Source organism: Callospermophilus lateralis, unplaced genomic scaffold, assembly GCF_048772815.1.
Source record: "Callospermophilus lateralis isolate mCalLat2 unplaced genomic scaffold, mCalLat2.hap1 Scaffold_112, whole genome shotgun sequence".
NCBI classification, from domain to species: domain Eukaryota; kingdom Metazoa; phylum Chordata; class Mammalia; order Rodentia; family Sciuridae; genus Callospermophilus; species Callospermophilus lateralis.
The window spans coordinates 4375751-4392531 of record NW_027511460.1 but is presented as its reverse complement, the minus strand read 5'-3'; positions in this window follow the sequence as shown (position 1 = coordinate 4392531).

The following is a 16781-nucleotide window of genomic DNA, read 5'->3' as shown; positions in this document are numbered from 1 at the left end:
TTCATTTACATACCACAAATTGGAAAGTTATTTAGTTTGAAAGTTACTTATTTTGTAAACTTTAGGCTATTGACATCTGTATCTATGTGGCTCCAGGGCCACAGAAGTCTGATAGGACCTCAAAGTTTTCCATGCATGGACACTATAAAAATGTTATCTGTTTGAAATAGTAAGTAAATCCTAACTAGCCTAAAATTGTCTGCCTATGTTATAGTTTGCATCTCAGGTGTCCAAAAGCTCTTGTGTTGATGCTGTAATGTTCAGAGGTGAAATGATTAGACTATGAGAGCTAATCAGTACATCCTAGTTTGAATGGACTCACTCAGTGGTAACTGTAGGCAGTTGAGGCAGGCCTGAAGGAAGTGAGTCACTGGGAATGTGCCCTGGAAGGGTTCATCTTCCCTGAAACCCCTTCTCTGTCTCTGCTTTCTGGATGCCATGAATGGAGCAGTGCTTCTCTACCACACCATTCTGCCATGATCTTTGCCCTCACCTTGGGCCCAGAGCAATGGAATTGGCTGTTTTTAGACTAAGACCTCTGAAACCATGAGAGCCAAATAAACCTTTCCTCTTCTAATTGTTCTTGTTGGATATTTTGGTCACAGTGATCCAAAGCTAACACAACTTATAATTTGGTTAAGATAGATCTAAGCATATTGATGTGTTCAAAAGTATATTCAAATATGATGGAGATTTTTGTTTCCCACTCTTTATTTTTCCTCAATGAAGTGTCAGTACTAAGTGTTTTTCAAACCTTGTAATTTTTATTGACTTTCTCATTGTTTTGTTTTCCTTCATTCAACAGAGCTTTACTATAAATAATCTATTTTCTTTGGTAAATTATATATACTTTTAGGATTTAATTGGCCAGCATATAAACGTTAATGGTGCTAATTTCTTATAAATATAACTATAACCAACTAGTAATTGCACAATAAATATTATGCATGCAAGAAAATGACTTCCTGATGTTTAAATAGTTTTTTTTTCCTTGTTGAATATTACACAAAACCAAAAATCTTTTGAAGGACATTTAACAGTATTACTGAGCCAGGGAGCGGTAAGCAGTAAGGTTAGTCCTATCAGGACTTCCCCTTTGCCCATTCCCAGGGAGAGGTGTTAGATTTAACAAGTAAGGAATTATAGAGCTGTTCCTGCACAACCCTGTTTTACTATGTGGGGTAAAGTTGCAGCCTACTCTGCAATTTCCTTTATGGTTTATACACTGTCAAATTTAATGATAAGGATATTGTGTCTTGTGCATTACACAGAAGTACAATTCCTATCTTAGAACAGCTAGATAGGGTGAGATTTAAAAAAAATGATTGTTGGTTCCATACTTTAGGTATTGTGAATTGAACTGCTATAAACATTGATGTGGCTATATCTCTGAATTATGCTGATTTTCAGTTCTTTGGGTATAAACGAAGGAGTGCAACAGCTGGGTCAAATGGTAGTTCCATTCCAAGTTTTCTGAGGAATCTCCACACTGCTTTCCAAAGTGGTTACACCAATTTTCAGTCCCACCAGCAATGTATGAGTATACCTTTTCCCCCACATCTTTAATAACACACTTATTATTGCTTTTATTCTTGATAATTGCCATTTGACTAGAATGAGATGAAATGTTAGAGTAGTTTTGATTTGCATTTCTCCAATTGCTAGAGATGCTGAACATTTTTTCATATATTTGTTGATCGATTGTATTTCTTCTGTGAAGTGCCTGTTCTGTTCCTTTGCCCATTTATTGATTGGGTTATTTGTTTCTTGAGTTCTTTATATATCAACAGATGAATGGATAAAGAAAATATGGTGTATATACACAATGGAACATTACTCAGCCTTAAAGAAGAATGAAATTATGGCATTTTCAGGTAAATGGATGGAGCTGGAGAATATCATGCTAAGCGAAGTAAGCCAAACCCCAAAAAACAAAGGCCGGATGTTTTCTCTGATAAGTGGATACTGATCCATAATGTGGTGGGTGTGGTAGGGAAGAATGGAGTAACTTTGGCTTGGGCAGAAGGCAGTGAGAGGAGGGGATAGAAAGGATAGTAGAATGGGTCAGACATTATTACCCTATGTCCATATATGATTATATAATCTGTATAATTACATCATATACAACCAAAAGAAAGGAGTTATATGCCATTTATGAATGTTGTGTCAAAATGCATTCTACTGTCATGTGTAACTAATTAGAACAAATTAAAAATAAATTGTAAGGTGAAAAAATATAAAAAGCAGTGTAGTTGGGGCTGGTGTTGTAGCTCAGTTGTAGAGCACTTGCCTAGCACATATGAGACACTGGATTCAATCCTCAGCACCACATAAAAATAAATAAAGTATACAATTTAATGTTTTAAAAGAAATACCCAATACTTAAAAAAAAAAAAAAGCAGTGTAGTTGCATCACCACCCTGTAATTGCATTGCATTCCTCGTTTTCACTTACCAGTCCTACATGCCCTTCCAGTGGAGTCTCCTCATTCTATCTCATACTCAGGTGTGAACACTTCATTTAATTAACTTGGCCAGCTTCCCATTTTATCCATCTCTTTTATGTCCATTTCAATTTTCGGTAAGACTCATTTAAATAATGCAATATGTTTTTTGCATATTTATTTACATCAACAGCATCCTGAAGAGCACTTTTGCTATGGTCATGCATAGTTTTAAACACTCGAAATGACTAGTGCTATTTCATTTTGGTTTTAATTTCCATTTCCCTAACAATAATGATATTGAGTATTTTGGGGGGGGTTTCATTTACATGTCTTTGGTGAAAGTGTCTATCAAGTCTTGTACATTGAAAAAATTGTTCTAAGTTGTGAGAGATCTTTAAATCTTTTTGAACACAAATCCTTTATAGGATATGAGAAGTACAGAAGTTTTTAGTTTTTATGAAATCCAATTTGTCTTTTTTCATTTACTGATTATGCTTTCGGTGATATAAAATCTCTGCTTAACCCAAAGACATAAAGATTTTCTATTACATTTGTACTGTTTAGTTCATTGATCCATTTCAAGTTAATTCATTTAAAAAGACTATTCTTTCTCCATTGAAATGTATTTTTTTTTTATGATCTGGCTTCTTTGGTTTGCAAAATGTTCTTTGGACCACATGGCTATTGTTCCACATACATATGAAAAAAAAATATCCTGCTGTTGTGTAGAGTGTTTGACAAACCCATTTCAGGCAAATTAGGTGATAGTGCCATTCAACACTTCTGTCTACTTACTACCTGTCTTTTCTTTTACCAGTTATTGATAGAGGGTTGTAGTAATTGCAGATTTGTCTATGTCCCCTTGAATCAAAAACCAATTAACTGAATGTATTTTGGAGCTCTCTTATTCTGTAATCTTCAAGGTTGTTATGTTGTCTTAATATGTCTACTAATCTAATTATGGAATGATCTAGTTTCTTAGTAACTTTTTTGTTGTAAAATTTTGCGTGATATTTATATAGCAACTCCAGTTCCTGCTCCCTTTTTCTCTCTGTCTCTGGCCACCACCACCCCCCATTTCTATGCTTAAAATGTTTTAATTGTGGTAAAACACATGTAACATTTTAACCATTTTTAAGTGTGTGCAGTTTATTGGTATGACATGCATTCACATTTTGGGTATTCTAATTCTGGTTTGCATAAGCATGTATATTAATTTCTGAGGGCTACTATTACAAATGACCACAAATTTATTGGCCTAAAACATCAGAAACTTATTCTGTTTGGGAGATCATTGGTTTGAAATGAAGATGTTGGCAGGGCTGCAGCCCTCAGGATCCAGGAGTGACTGTCCCTTGCCTCTTCAAACTTTGTTGACTCCTGGTATATTTCTGGGCTTCTGGCTACATCACTACAGTTTCTGTCTATAGTCTATTGCCTCTTTCTCTTTTCTTTATTTAATCTCCTTCTGCCCTACTTTTCAAACATATGTCATTGAGTTTTGGGTACACAATGGTAATCCAAGGTATTTTCATCTCAAGATTCTCAACTTATATCTACAAAGACCCTTTCTCCAAATAAGATGACATTCAAAGGTTCTAGGATTTGAACATTGAAATCTCTTTTGGAGGTCCCCACCCAATCTACTATAATATAGTATACCCATCCACATTTTACTTTTAACCTATCTGTGTTTAAGAGGTGTCTTGCAGAAGATATATGATTTGGACTTTATTGTTTAATTTACTCTAACAATTGTCCATTTAATTGGAGCATTTAGACTTATTATAGTTATTATGATTATTAGTATGGATGGTTTAATTCTTCTCCCTGTTCTTTGTTTCCTATTTATCCCATCTGTTCCTTTTTTCTGTTTTTTTTTTTCCTCTTTTGGATTGATTGAATAGTTTTTGTGATCACAATTTATCTACTTTGTTGGCTATAAATATTTGTCATGTTATTCTGTTATTCTGTGGCTGCTTCAAGGTTTTTAGTAAACATCTTTAACTTAACACACTATCTCTAATAATATTATACAACTTTATATACATTATTAAAGATTTTCCAATTTAGGGCTGGGGCTATAGCTCAGTTGGTAGAGTGCTTGCCTTTCATGCACAAGGCCCTGGATTCAATCCCAAGCACCACACACACACAAAGAAAGATTTTCCAATTTATTAAATTTATTCCTCCCCTGCCTTTGGATTATTATCAATAGTTTACTTCTAGTGTATTAAATAAATTATAATTTCATCATTTTTACTTTAAATAATCATTAATTTTAAAGAGACTTAAATTTTAAAAATATATTTGTTTATATAGGTGCTATATTTGTTAATCTTCAGTCAATTAGTTAGTTGCATATTTCTATCTGGTGTCATTTTTCTTCTGCCTAAAGGACTTTCTTTCAACATGATTCATAATGTAAACCAACTGATCAGGAATTCTTTCAAGTTATGCATGTCTAAAAGAACCTTTTCTTACTATTATTATTGTTATTATTTACTTTTTTGGCCTTCATTTTTGAAACATTTTAATTGATTATGCAGTTATAGATTGGGACTTTTTTTGTATTTTGTCTTGTTTTTATGAAACTTAGGATTTTATTTCTAAAACCACTTCTAATTTGTGTGTGTTTGTGTGTGTGTGTTTAAAGATCAAACTTTAGAATACTAAATTATCTCAGTAGTATGTCTAAAATATACCTCAAGATTGCTACTATTTTAAAGTTTTATTTTTGAAATCAAGAGTTTTAAGTGTAAAACAAGTAGTGCTTTTCCAAACTCACAATCTGGATATTGAGATTATGAATTAGCTGAGCGACTCCAGTCTTTACTCCAGTATTACATTAATAATAAATAAGCAAACAAAACTAGTCAGAAAATTTTTGAAAAGATGACTTGAAGTGTGAAAACTAGATTCACATTATCTATCATAGTGAGAGTAGTGAAAATATGATACTAAAAAATCTAAAATAAATGATGAAATAGTTAGAAAAATCTAAAAATAGACCTAAAATATGTACATGAATTTAGTAAATTGCCATGATGGAAATTCAGAACAGTGCAAAAACAGTGAATTATTTGATAAATAATTGGAATAAATTGGCAATTCTGATGGGGAAAAACAGTTACTTCTCTGATAACTATCCACAAAAGTTTTATGTTTAGTAGATTCTGCCTGGCCTCCCAGGCCTTCCTTGAAACATCAGTGGAAACCTCCATGATTCACTGAATCCATCATCGTGCATTCCTGCAGAAATAGCACCACTTGAATGCCATGGTCTACTGCCATCTTGACCAGTACCTGGGCCTCCTGGGACTACAGCTGCAGGAGTTCTGAGTGACTGGGCAGTTGAGCACAGTGAAACAACTGTGTGTGTAGGGTGCCCAGGAACTCTTCTCAAAAGAATTTTTCCTTTTACACACTTGAGCGTATGATGTAATGTGATCTTGTCAATTCCTGCCATGCCTTCAAGTCATCAGGTCTTGTGCCAATACTTAGCATCTCTTTAGTAACTATAATGTCTTTAATAAAACAACCACAACTTTCTTTTTTTATAATTTTTTTTTAGTTGTAGATGGACACAACACCTTTATTTTATTTATTTATTTTTATATGGTTCTAAGTTACACCACTGTACTATAACTCCAGCCCACAACCACACTTTTCTTTCTTTCTTTTTTTGGAGGTGGTAGGTGGGTACAGGGGCTTAAACTTAGTGGCAGTCAACCAGTGATTCTCATCCTCAGCCCTTTTTTTTGTATTTTGTTTAGAGACAGAAACTCACTGAGTTGCTTAGCACCTCGATTTTGCTGAGGCTAGCTTTGAATCCATCCTCCTGCCTCAGTCTCCCTAGCCACTGGGATTACAGGCATGTGCCACCATGCTCCCGACACAACCACATCTTTCTTGACCCCAGTTTTGAAAGCATTTTTCTGGCCAAATTGCAAAATTTTACAATGTTTTTGATATAGTTTTGCTCTTAATTTTTAGAATAAACCTGCCTCAAAACTGCCAGAAATATCCATGCCATGGACTGAATGATGTTCTGCCTTGAAATTTCCTCCACCAGATTAATTGGTCTTTCACTTTTAAATTCAGCCTCACACAAAGTCTCAGGACATGAGTAAAATGTAGCCAAATTATTTCTCAGAATATAACACAAACATGCTGACCAATTTCCAATTGAGTCCCCATTCCCCTCTGAAACTTTACATGATAATTTTCCTTAATTCAGAACTTTTATTAACATCTATATTCATACATATTTGGACAAATATATACTTGTGACTCTTCATGTATGCAGACATTCTCATATTTCAATCCTATTGGCGAGTATACATTTGTTTCTTCCTAAGGTAATGTATTCAACTGTCCCCCTGTTGAAAATATCCCTTATCTTATCAATCATTTTGTACTTTGCCTGATCTTCTAACTTTTATATTGATATCTATTTCCCCATGTTCCTTGTTGTGGCTGACACTTCATGTGTGCTGATATTCACATTGACACTCTAACAGAAATTCTGTCACAAAAGGCCTTTTGTATCAATCCTAAACTCACTCTTCTGCCTAAACCTACACTGCAATCTTACCTACTATCTCTATTTCACTGGAAGTTCTCTTTTATATTTAGTAGACCAGGTAGAAGATCTTATGCCATTGTATATTGATTTATAGGATTCATCTTTGCAGAACCTATTTCAAAACTATGTGTCCAAATCAAGGGCCCAATGCCCTTGTGTGCTTCATATCTTACCTAGTTTTCTGTTTTCACACTTACATTTCACCTTACATTCTTATAAATATCCCAGTTGCTCAATACCAGTATTCATCCAGCAGAATGACTCCTAACCCAAATCGATCATGTTAGGACAAAGTGGTTGCCAAGGAAGTGACCTCATTCACTTCCCTAAAGGAAGTGACCTCACCTCACATCTTTGGTGATGGAATTCTTTGAACTTGGGTTCCAGGTAGTGAGGCACCCAGTGACAGTCCCAGTCCCAATGGGCTCACTTGTTTGGATGTACCAAGGCCAGAGTCATTCTTTCTGGGCACCTAGTGATGTGTGGATAGCCAAATGCCAGGAAAAGTCTGAAGAGGGGCCTTTCCTGAGAAAGAAGTTACAGGCTCATTGCTGGCTCCTGACAACTACACACAGATGGCCAAGGAGACCAGAGCTGAGACAGGACAGGTCACTGCTGGGGAATATAGTTTCACCCACCAGTCAGAGGACACTGTGGATAGACGAAGACCAACTCCAGAGGGGGTTTGTGTGTCTTAGTGGATGTGTGTTTAAATTTGTGGTTTTGTCTCATGTTCTGATATCATGCAGGAAAAAGGCCTTCTTGGGTTTGAAATGGATTGTTTACTAGTGAGTCCTTTTGCTAATGGTGAGTGTTTCTATGTCAGTGGATCCCACTGGATTTGTGGTTAAATACAGTAGAGAGAAGAATGCAGCAGTGTATGTGTCCTGTCTAGTGGAAAGCTTTCTAGCACTCCTCATGGCCAATTTATGAATGGACTGCTGCTTGCTTTGCAGATGGGCAACACCTACCGTGTTCCTAAGTTCCTGTATTCTTCCTGAATTTGGCCACTCTCTGAAGGGGCTCAGGGTTTTGCGTTAAAGATGTGTACCACCTCCAAGCTCTGTGATATGGCCATGGATTGGATTGTTAAAGGGAATGCCAAGCATCTCAGAAAACTCAAAAATTAGTGCGACCAGTAAGGTTCTCTCTGGAGAATCCCTGCTAGCATAGATAGCAACCCAAGTAGCATGATCAGGAGCTGTCAGTGCCATAGTGTTCATCTTGTGGAAAAGTCTTTCCACAGGATTTTTTCTTACTGATGATCTGTTCCCCTGAATGTCAGGAAGGTCTTTGCCTTAGGCGACCCCTTTTTGAAACCTCAAGAAAACAGTTTCAAATGGAAATGAAGAGGCCTCATCTGTGGCTTTTAGGTAAAGTGCTTTGTAAAAGATGTGCCTGAATTAGCCTCTTGGCCCTGGGTGAGGCTGTGGATTAGAGTCTCAGCTCCCCAGGAAATTAAATAAAGATCCCATGTGTCCATCTAAAACTAAAAGCATAAAAAGAAGAGTAATTTTGGATGAAGTCTCTTGCCTTCCTCTGCTCAGGCTCCTGACCCCTATGAAGTAAGAATAGGGATCCTCTGTGTCAAATGAGTTGTTGCAAGCCCTGAAGTAACTAGCACACAGGTGGTTGGATTTTTTCATGAGTCCAGTACACATAAAGAATATCCCCCTTGCAGGCAGTAGGCCTCTAATTTGAGAAGCAGAGAAGTATTAACTATAGGCCTATTTTATCTATCCTGTATCTCAGGAAGTGTGTGCAGGCCACCATGATTTAGGCAAATGAGGGGCATGAGAGCTTACTTTGGACACCATCTTAGAGTGCTCCCCCTATGGAAACCCACAGCCAGAATGTTATGATGAGTGTCTATATGGAAGAAGATGAGGGCCATGTGGGAGTGTTATTGTTGGAATAGTGGACTTTGTGTGGTTGTTGGAAATGATGAATGGGTCTACTTTCACTTGAACTCCAGTGTAATGCCCAGTGGAGACTGTGTTGTGGAACTGACCTCAGAGAACTATTGCCATGAATTGTGTTGGGATATTAGGGGGCCAGGCATGAGAGGAACCTTTGGAAACTGAGATCTAGGCCCGGGTGGCTTTGTCCACAGCCCTGGGAATCTCAGGCAGGATTTTATATCATTTTCTTGTAAAAGCCTTTTCAGGTATAGTTGAGAGCAAAAACAAACATGAAACTCACATTTTAGACCCCAATGGACCTGGATTCCTGTGATCTTTGGCAACTCTTTGGAGGCCTTGTCTTCGAGAGATCTCCTGAGTTTATATTGAAAGGAGATTCCACACTACTTAAAGGCTCCTAAATGAATCAAAACACACAGTGCCATCTTCTTCATTTTTGAAATATGGCTAGGCCAACACCATGAAATATTTGAGATTCCCATGACCAGAAATCACTGGAGAACCTAGAGATCTCTTGTTGCTCATCATGACTGAAGCAGACAGTGCCTTTTTTGACTGACTGGAGTTCATGACAATGGTGAAGAACAGAGATGCCAGTGATTTGGAGCCCTCTGGGAACTGGGCCTGTGGCAGTGGAGTGCACGTGTGTGTTCCAAAATCTTGTGGTTCAGCCATTTGCTTTTAAATGACAAGTGACTGACATGATGCAGGAAGCAGATCCTAAAATATAAAGGCATCTTGTTGCAGGAAGAGGTTTTGGAATGATGCTTAGAATCAGATTGCTACGCTCAAGTGGAAAGATATATGGGATAGCATCCCAGTTAGTGTTTTCTCTTGCAGACCCTGACTCACCCCACATGACAGAACTCCCCCATCACTGTGTCCCAGTTGACCTTCTTTTATTTTATCAAGGAAACAATAATTTCCCAGGGAATCTGCAAGAAACACCATGAAAACTCGGGGATGACCCAATGTCTTCAAAATCCACACAGGAAGACATTCATACCCCAGTTGCCACAGTTACTTACAAAAGGAGGATTCAGCCCTCCTGCCTCATGTTTGTATTGGAAAATATGAAACCATATCCTCCTGTTCACAAAAACGTAGACCAAGCTTTGATGGTCTCACTACAATTAAGCTAACGCTCCTGACACCAACCTATATTTCAAGTGCCCAAAGCTCATAGGCAGGTTGTCAAGAAGTCATTAGGCCAGCACAGCTCCATGTTTGTGGAATGTTTACCGTGTCCCCTACATTTGGGATTTCCTCTGCCACCCCCAAGGTTGTGAGCTCCTAAGAATTTTCCATTCCAGATATGTATTCACAGATTTTCTTCCTCTCCTCCTCTCATTGTTTCTTACTTGGGGTGATAGTCATGTCAAGGAATAATTCTGATTGAGAGCGGGAAGATTTTTGTGTAGCACATGTTGGCATACTTTTTAGACTCATTTTCCATTTTTCTGTTTGAAATATTGAATCTCTGATACTAATCCATACCCTATTAGACTCTGACTACTTATCCTAAATTGGATAAAAATAATCCTAAAAGAATAGAAGTATCGGCAGTTCATTGGAGGCATGGTGTATATTTGGACTTGCCTTTTGCTTTGTCAAGGATATGTATTATAAAACCAGTCACATTTTCCTTGTAATACTTCTCAATGAATTTTCAATGTTAACAAATATGTAACTTCCTGACTGCCTGTCTCTGTCGCCTGGGTCACATTATATATTTTTATATACATATATAAAATCCTACTTGCTATCACAGGTACATTCTTGAGAATACTCTGACTTTGGCAAATAAAAATTCTGTGAAGAAATCACTCCCCCAAAACACTGATTGTACTGAAAATTCAAAATATGGTGAGCTTCATACTTCAACAAGTTTATATATAAAACCATGCATGTGTCTACTTTATCTTAAAATAGATTCTCAGATTCTTGCTCATGGCTTCCCCAGTAGTGCTGTGAATACGCTAAGAGACTGTGTTCTGGCATGATTGCTGACTTCCCTTTCTATCTTGGATAATATTTTCTCAGCCATGGTTTTAACTATTCCTGAAGTCTTATGTGATATCCCAGCAGTGCAGTCCTCTAGGGTTCCTTTTGTGGCAGTATGGTTTGCTTGTGAGATGTGCCCAAAAGCTGGTGAGTGAGACCATGCAAGGTATAGAGGTGAAATAATTGGGTTATGAGAACTTAACCCAAACTGTGTATTTTTCCCTGATGGTGTTTAATGGGATGGTAACTGCAGGCAGGTAGAATAATGGCTTGAGGAGGTTGATCAATGATGCATGTATTTGGGGTATGTATTTTTGATCTGGTGAGTGAGTCTCTCTCTCTCTCTCTTGTTTCTTGGTGCCATGTCCTGAGCTGCCTTCCTCTACCACAGTCTCAGGCCATGATATTCTTTCTCACTTGGGGCCCTGAGTAATGGAGCCAGCTGTCTATGGACTGAAATCTCACCATGAGCCCCCAAATAAACTCTTCTTTCTAAAATTGTTCTTGTTGGGTCTTTTGGTCACAGAAGTAACAAAGCTGAGTAAACCAAGGGGCCCCTGGATTCCTGGCATTCTTGGGGACAATAAGCAGCATACTCTTAGTAATCTCACTGACTTCTTTTGAGTTACTTTAAATACATGATTACATATGGCCCTTAGGATAAAAGAATTTTTAGGACTAAAACAAGTTATTAGAAGAAAAACACATTCTTAAATGAACATTTCACTTTTTAAATCCTGAAATGAGAGAAGCGGGTTCAAATTCTTTCTGTGATAGTCTGTAGTGACTACCAATGGCTTCTATAAGAACTGCCTGATATTATTCCAATAAATGAGAAAATCATGGAATTTGACTTAACTCCATCTCAGAAGTGAGTCTTGTCCAGGATGGCTGGAGCAGCAAGACCATGTCTCCCTGACTGAGCTGGGTCTGGTTTCGAGGTATGAGCACAGGTCTTATGTTTGAGAGACCAAGCAGGAGACAATGTCAATTTACTGCTGCATCTTTGCTGACCTGATGGAATGTAAGGAGGCCCTCACCCTACATGAACACTAGGAGACACCAATGGGAAATGTCCATTCCAAAACTCCCAACTACTTCAGGAAGAGCATGCACTGGAAGTCTTTGAGCATCTCACTCAGGGTTCCCACACATTCCATAGCAAAGACATGTCCTTTTAAAAATGCCTGCTTCCTGGAGAATGGAGGGCCAATGACCTTCATGTTCTCAGGTAGTGTGGCCACACCAAGCCTCTGGGGAGCCCTTCCACCAGGTGGTCAATGCCTTCAGGAAATATTGATCATGCATATGAGACCATCAAGAGCAAAGACTTTTTAAAGTAAGCCAAGTTATAGGATTAGCTCTGTAACATTCTTGTAGTTAGCTGTCCAATGGTGCTCTCCACCTTCAAGATGAAAGCCACTTTCTGTCCTGTGACAGATGTTTTGATCCTAACCTCAATCCAAGTCAGTTTTTCTTACCACTGTATTTGGCTGCAGTTCTTCTGTGTAGTTAAGGTATGCATCATTTATTCAAAGCCTTGTAGTGTAGTTTTTGAATCTCTGACATCAACAGAGATATCTGAAGTCTTTTGGTCACAGAAGAAACAAAGATGAGTAAAACAAGTGGCCCCCAGACTTCTATCATTCTTGGGGACAATGAGATAGAGAAAATTTAAAGTCTGAGGTCATTCTTGTTGCAAGGTTTAAAATTATATCTGTCATCTCAATTTGCTTAAAAGTATTTAAAGCTGGAAGTATTTGTAACAAAAGCCTATGAAATTACTCTGAATTGAGGATTCAGTAATTTGAAAGTATAGTTCTAATACTGAAACTTAGTGCCACAGAGTACATGGATTTTATGCAGTGAGAATATATTGTGCTTCATGGAATTTTCCAAAGATAGAAATAACTACTGCTTATTTTTTTGAAGAAAGGAAGGATTTTGAAAAGTTCATGCAATTACCAAACTGAGAAGTTCAATGCACACACTGGGTTATGCCCTCCTGTGCTACTGGGCTCTTAAAGAGGCACAGAACGATCCCAAGAAGTAAGAGGATGATGTGACAATTTCACATAGCCTGCAACTTCCTGCCACTGCTGTCACCAGGGGGCCCAAATTCCCAACCCTAAGGCCAACTGGTTTACAGAGCCCAGCATGGGGCACATCTAAGTGTGTCATGGCTGCAATGCACTAGTTTGGATGGATCCCAAGCTTCCATGAGAGGAACTTCTAGAGGCCTCAAGGGCATCTGCATCATGGTCCTCTTTGATGACTGTCATTGGTTTGTGCTAAACCAGCAGGACCTGAGCTTCAGTCAGAGACTTCAAGTGTCTCATACAGTTTCTTCTCTGCATTTTCTTTTTACCCACATTAGTATAAATGCTATTTGCAAAAATGAGACTGGAGGGTGTTCCCCCCAGGGCTGCAAACACCCCAGCTACAGCATGTTGTTTCCCAGTCCCATGAGAGAGCTGGAGGTCTCTGTGAAGGCTTTGGGCACTTCACTACTTCTGTGGTGGGGAGGGACACATAGAGGGCAGCCCATGCCTATGAGCTGGGGAAAGACAGAGGACAGGCCACCTGCCCACTGCACAGGAGTATCCCTCAGATGTGTCACAGGGGTATTCCTTTACTCTTCAACCCGGGTGACTCTGGATTCTCTGGTGTCATCCCCAAGGCCAGATACTCTTGCTTCTGTGGGTATTGAGGATGGAACCGAGAGCCTTGCACATACAAGGTGAGTACTCTACCACTGAACCACAAACCCAGCCCAATGTTTTGTTCTTTAATTGAAACTCACCCCTGTTATTTTTGTGAAACTGTGACAGTAATCTTCAGATAGAAAATTCTGGTTTTATTAGTGTATACTTGCATTTGGAAACATGATTAAATATGTTTTACCTCAGAATAAGGGTAAATAGAAAGATGGTATGATAATCTCCATATTAAAAAGGGAAAATGATTCATTCACCAATTGGATTTAAAACATTCTGGTGTATGACATGATTGATTGCATTTAAGAATAAATACAGCATTCCATTTAAAATAGAGATGATTATTCTTCAATAATAAAATAAAGGATTGTGTCCAACTACAACTAAAAGACAAATATTAAAAAAGAACAAAACATTGGAATATAAACTTGTTCTTGTTAGGGTTTGTAAACAAGTCAGGATGGTGCCTGGCATTTTGCAGAGGGAGTGGTTTGTGAAATAACGCCAGCGAGCCATTAAGTATGGAGATTCCTTATTGGTTGACTGTTGTATCTAGTTTATGTTAATTAAGATAAGCTGTGTGGAATATATATATATATATATATATATATATATATATATATATATATATATATCCCTCCTGTCCTACAATATATATATCCCTCCTGTCCTACAATAAACAGCTCCACACTCCTACTGTATCAATGTACACAAGTTGTTTGTCACCCCCGGTTATTTTGCTGCAGCCTGACTGCAGCATGTTTTTAAATTATTTTGCAAATCAGTTCAAGACATAATAAAAAATTTTAAGAATACACGTAGCCAGACATGGTGGTGCACACCTGTAACCCTAGAGTCTCTGGAGGCTGAGGCAGGAGGATCTTGAGTTCAAAGCCAGCCTCAGTAAATTAGTGAGACCCTCAGCAACTTAATGAGACCCTATCCATAAATAAATATTTTAAAAAGTGCTGTGAATGTGGCTTAGTGTTCAAGTACCTTAGGTTCAGTTGCCTGGAGAGAGAGAGAGATAGATAGATAGAGAGAGAGAGAGAGAGAGAGAGAGAGAGAGAGAGAGAGAGAGAAATGTAAAAGGGACATATAATAATGTATGTTAACTGCCTAGCAACAGATCCATTTGTGTCACAGCCATTTAACAAATGGTAGCTTAGATCCTGCAAGATCAGCTGGCTTGCCTTGGAATTCATGAATCTTCTGAATTAAGTTCTAATTGTTGGGTTTGCTATAACTTGTTTTATTCCCCTATTTTAGCAACAGTACATTCAACTTTATCTAATAATTATAATATGTGTGTGTGTTTTGTTAAGTTATAAGCACCACTGAAGGCACTCAAAGCTTTTAAAATACAATGTAATTTGAATTTTTAAAGTAGCCTTATTGGATTATAACTTACATATCATAAAATTCACCTGGTATAAAAATTCAGTGTAAAGTGTAAAATTCAATATATTTGGTAAGTTTTCAGAGTTGTGCAAATAATACCATACTAGTTTTAGAAAATTTCCACATCTCCCCAAAGATTTTCCAAATCCATGTACTCTCAGTTCCCATACTGCAGATTTTATTACGTATTAAGTTTTGCTTTTTATTCAAGAATGTTAGGTGTGAGGTGGAGAAGAGATGTAAGGGATCTAAGCACAGAGGCTTGAATCTCTCTCTTTCATTTCCTCCCTACTTTTATGTATCAAGTTTATATTTATTTAACACTCAGTTTGTACCATATTTCCAACTGCCCTCTGCCAGTTCAATGTCACTCATGAAAAGGGCTGTCATCTATAGTGTGCTAGTGGAGTTAAGTAGTTTAGTGGTTAAAACACCTAAGATTTATTTTAGTCTACAGGACACATTTCTGAAATGTTTTTATGTATAATTTAAAATTTAAACACATGGAAGAGAAAAACACTTAACAAACACAAGTAATATCACCTTATTTTACATGGTGCCCAACTAATTAATAAGTACTTTAATGTCCTTGATTTAATTAATTTACTATTTTTTTATGTCTACCTTACAAGAGGAAAATTTAGACAAAGCAATAGTTTGTTAACAGCAAAACTAGGATTCAAAACTAAGTATATAAAGTCACATATGGGAGAATACTGATAACTAACAGTGAAGGTAGTGAAGGTGTAGGTTGTAGAGATAGAGAACAGAGACAAATACACAGGTGCACAGAGATTCCATATGATCACAGAGATCACATGCTATAATCATATAAAGAAGCTTCCAGTTCTTCCTCACACTCAGGAATAACTTCTCAGCTCTTTGGTATCCTAACATATTTCCCTGAAGGATATTTGAAATATATTGTCTTAAGTTTGCTCAACTATAGGCATAATGGAATCATCCTTGAAAATAGTCTTGCAAGTGAAGCATGGAGGCTCATAGAGATATTTAACTGGGTCTAATTGTGATAGTAAATATGATAGTATATGTGACTCCATTTTGTTTTGTGACTCCATTCCGTAAAACAAACATTCCAAGTACATGAGTAATGACTAGGGCAAGATGTTCTTTTTCTTTTGCTACAGAAACATTTAATAACATGGACCTAATGGGGCATTGTTTCTGTAACTAGGGTAATGGGGCCCTGTTTCTGTAACTGGGGTGATTGGGTTAACTGTGATTGGTTAGGCTTCCCTCTACCTGACTGCATTCTCCCACTTCTGTAACCTGGCATGCTTGCATTGACTAGACCCCCATATGTCTCTTTTGCAGTTTTCAGGCTTATAAGGAGTGCCCTTGCAATTGTTCAGAACTGATCAGTAGAACATCTTTATGTTCTGGTCAGTCACTACCGGTGTGCTTCAATAAAGGTTTGATTCAATTATATGTGAGTGGTCTAGAAGTCAGTTTATGAAACCTGGGACAAAGCTTTAACTATAACACTGGCATGTATAAGAAACTTAGCAACTTCTGCCTTGTGGTGGTATCAGGCAGAATGCAGCTGTTTACTTGAACAAACAGGTATGGTCACTCTACCTCAGCAAATAAACTCAAAATGGAGAAGCTCACAGCAAACTACTGCTTTGCAGAATGGAGTAAGAAAGGTTTAGGCACAGACTGAGACAGGTGTTCTATACACC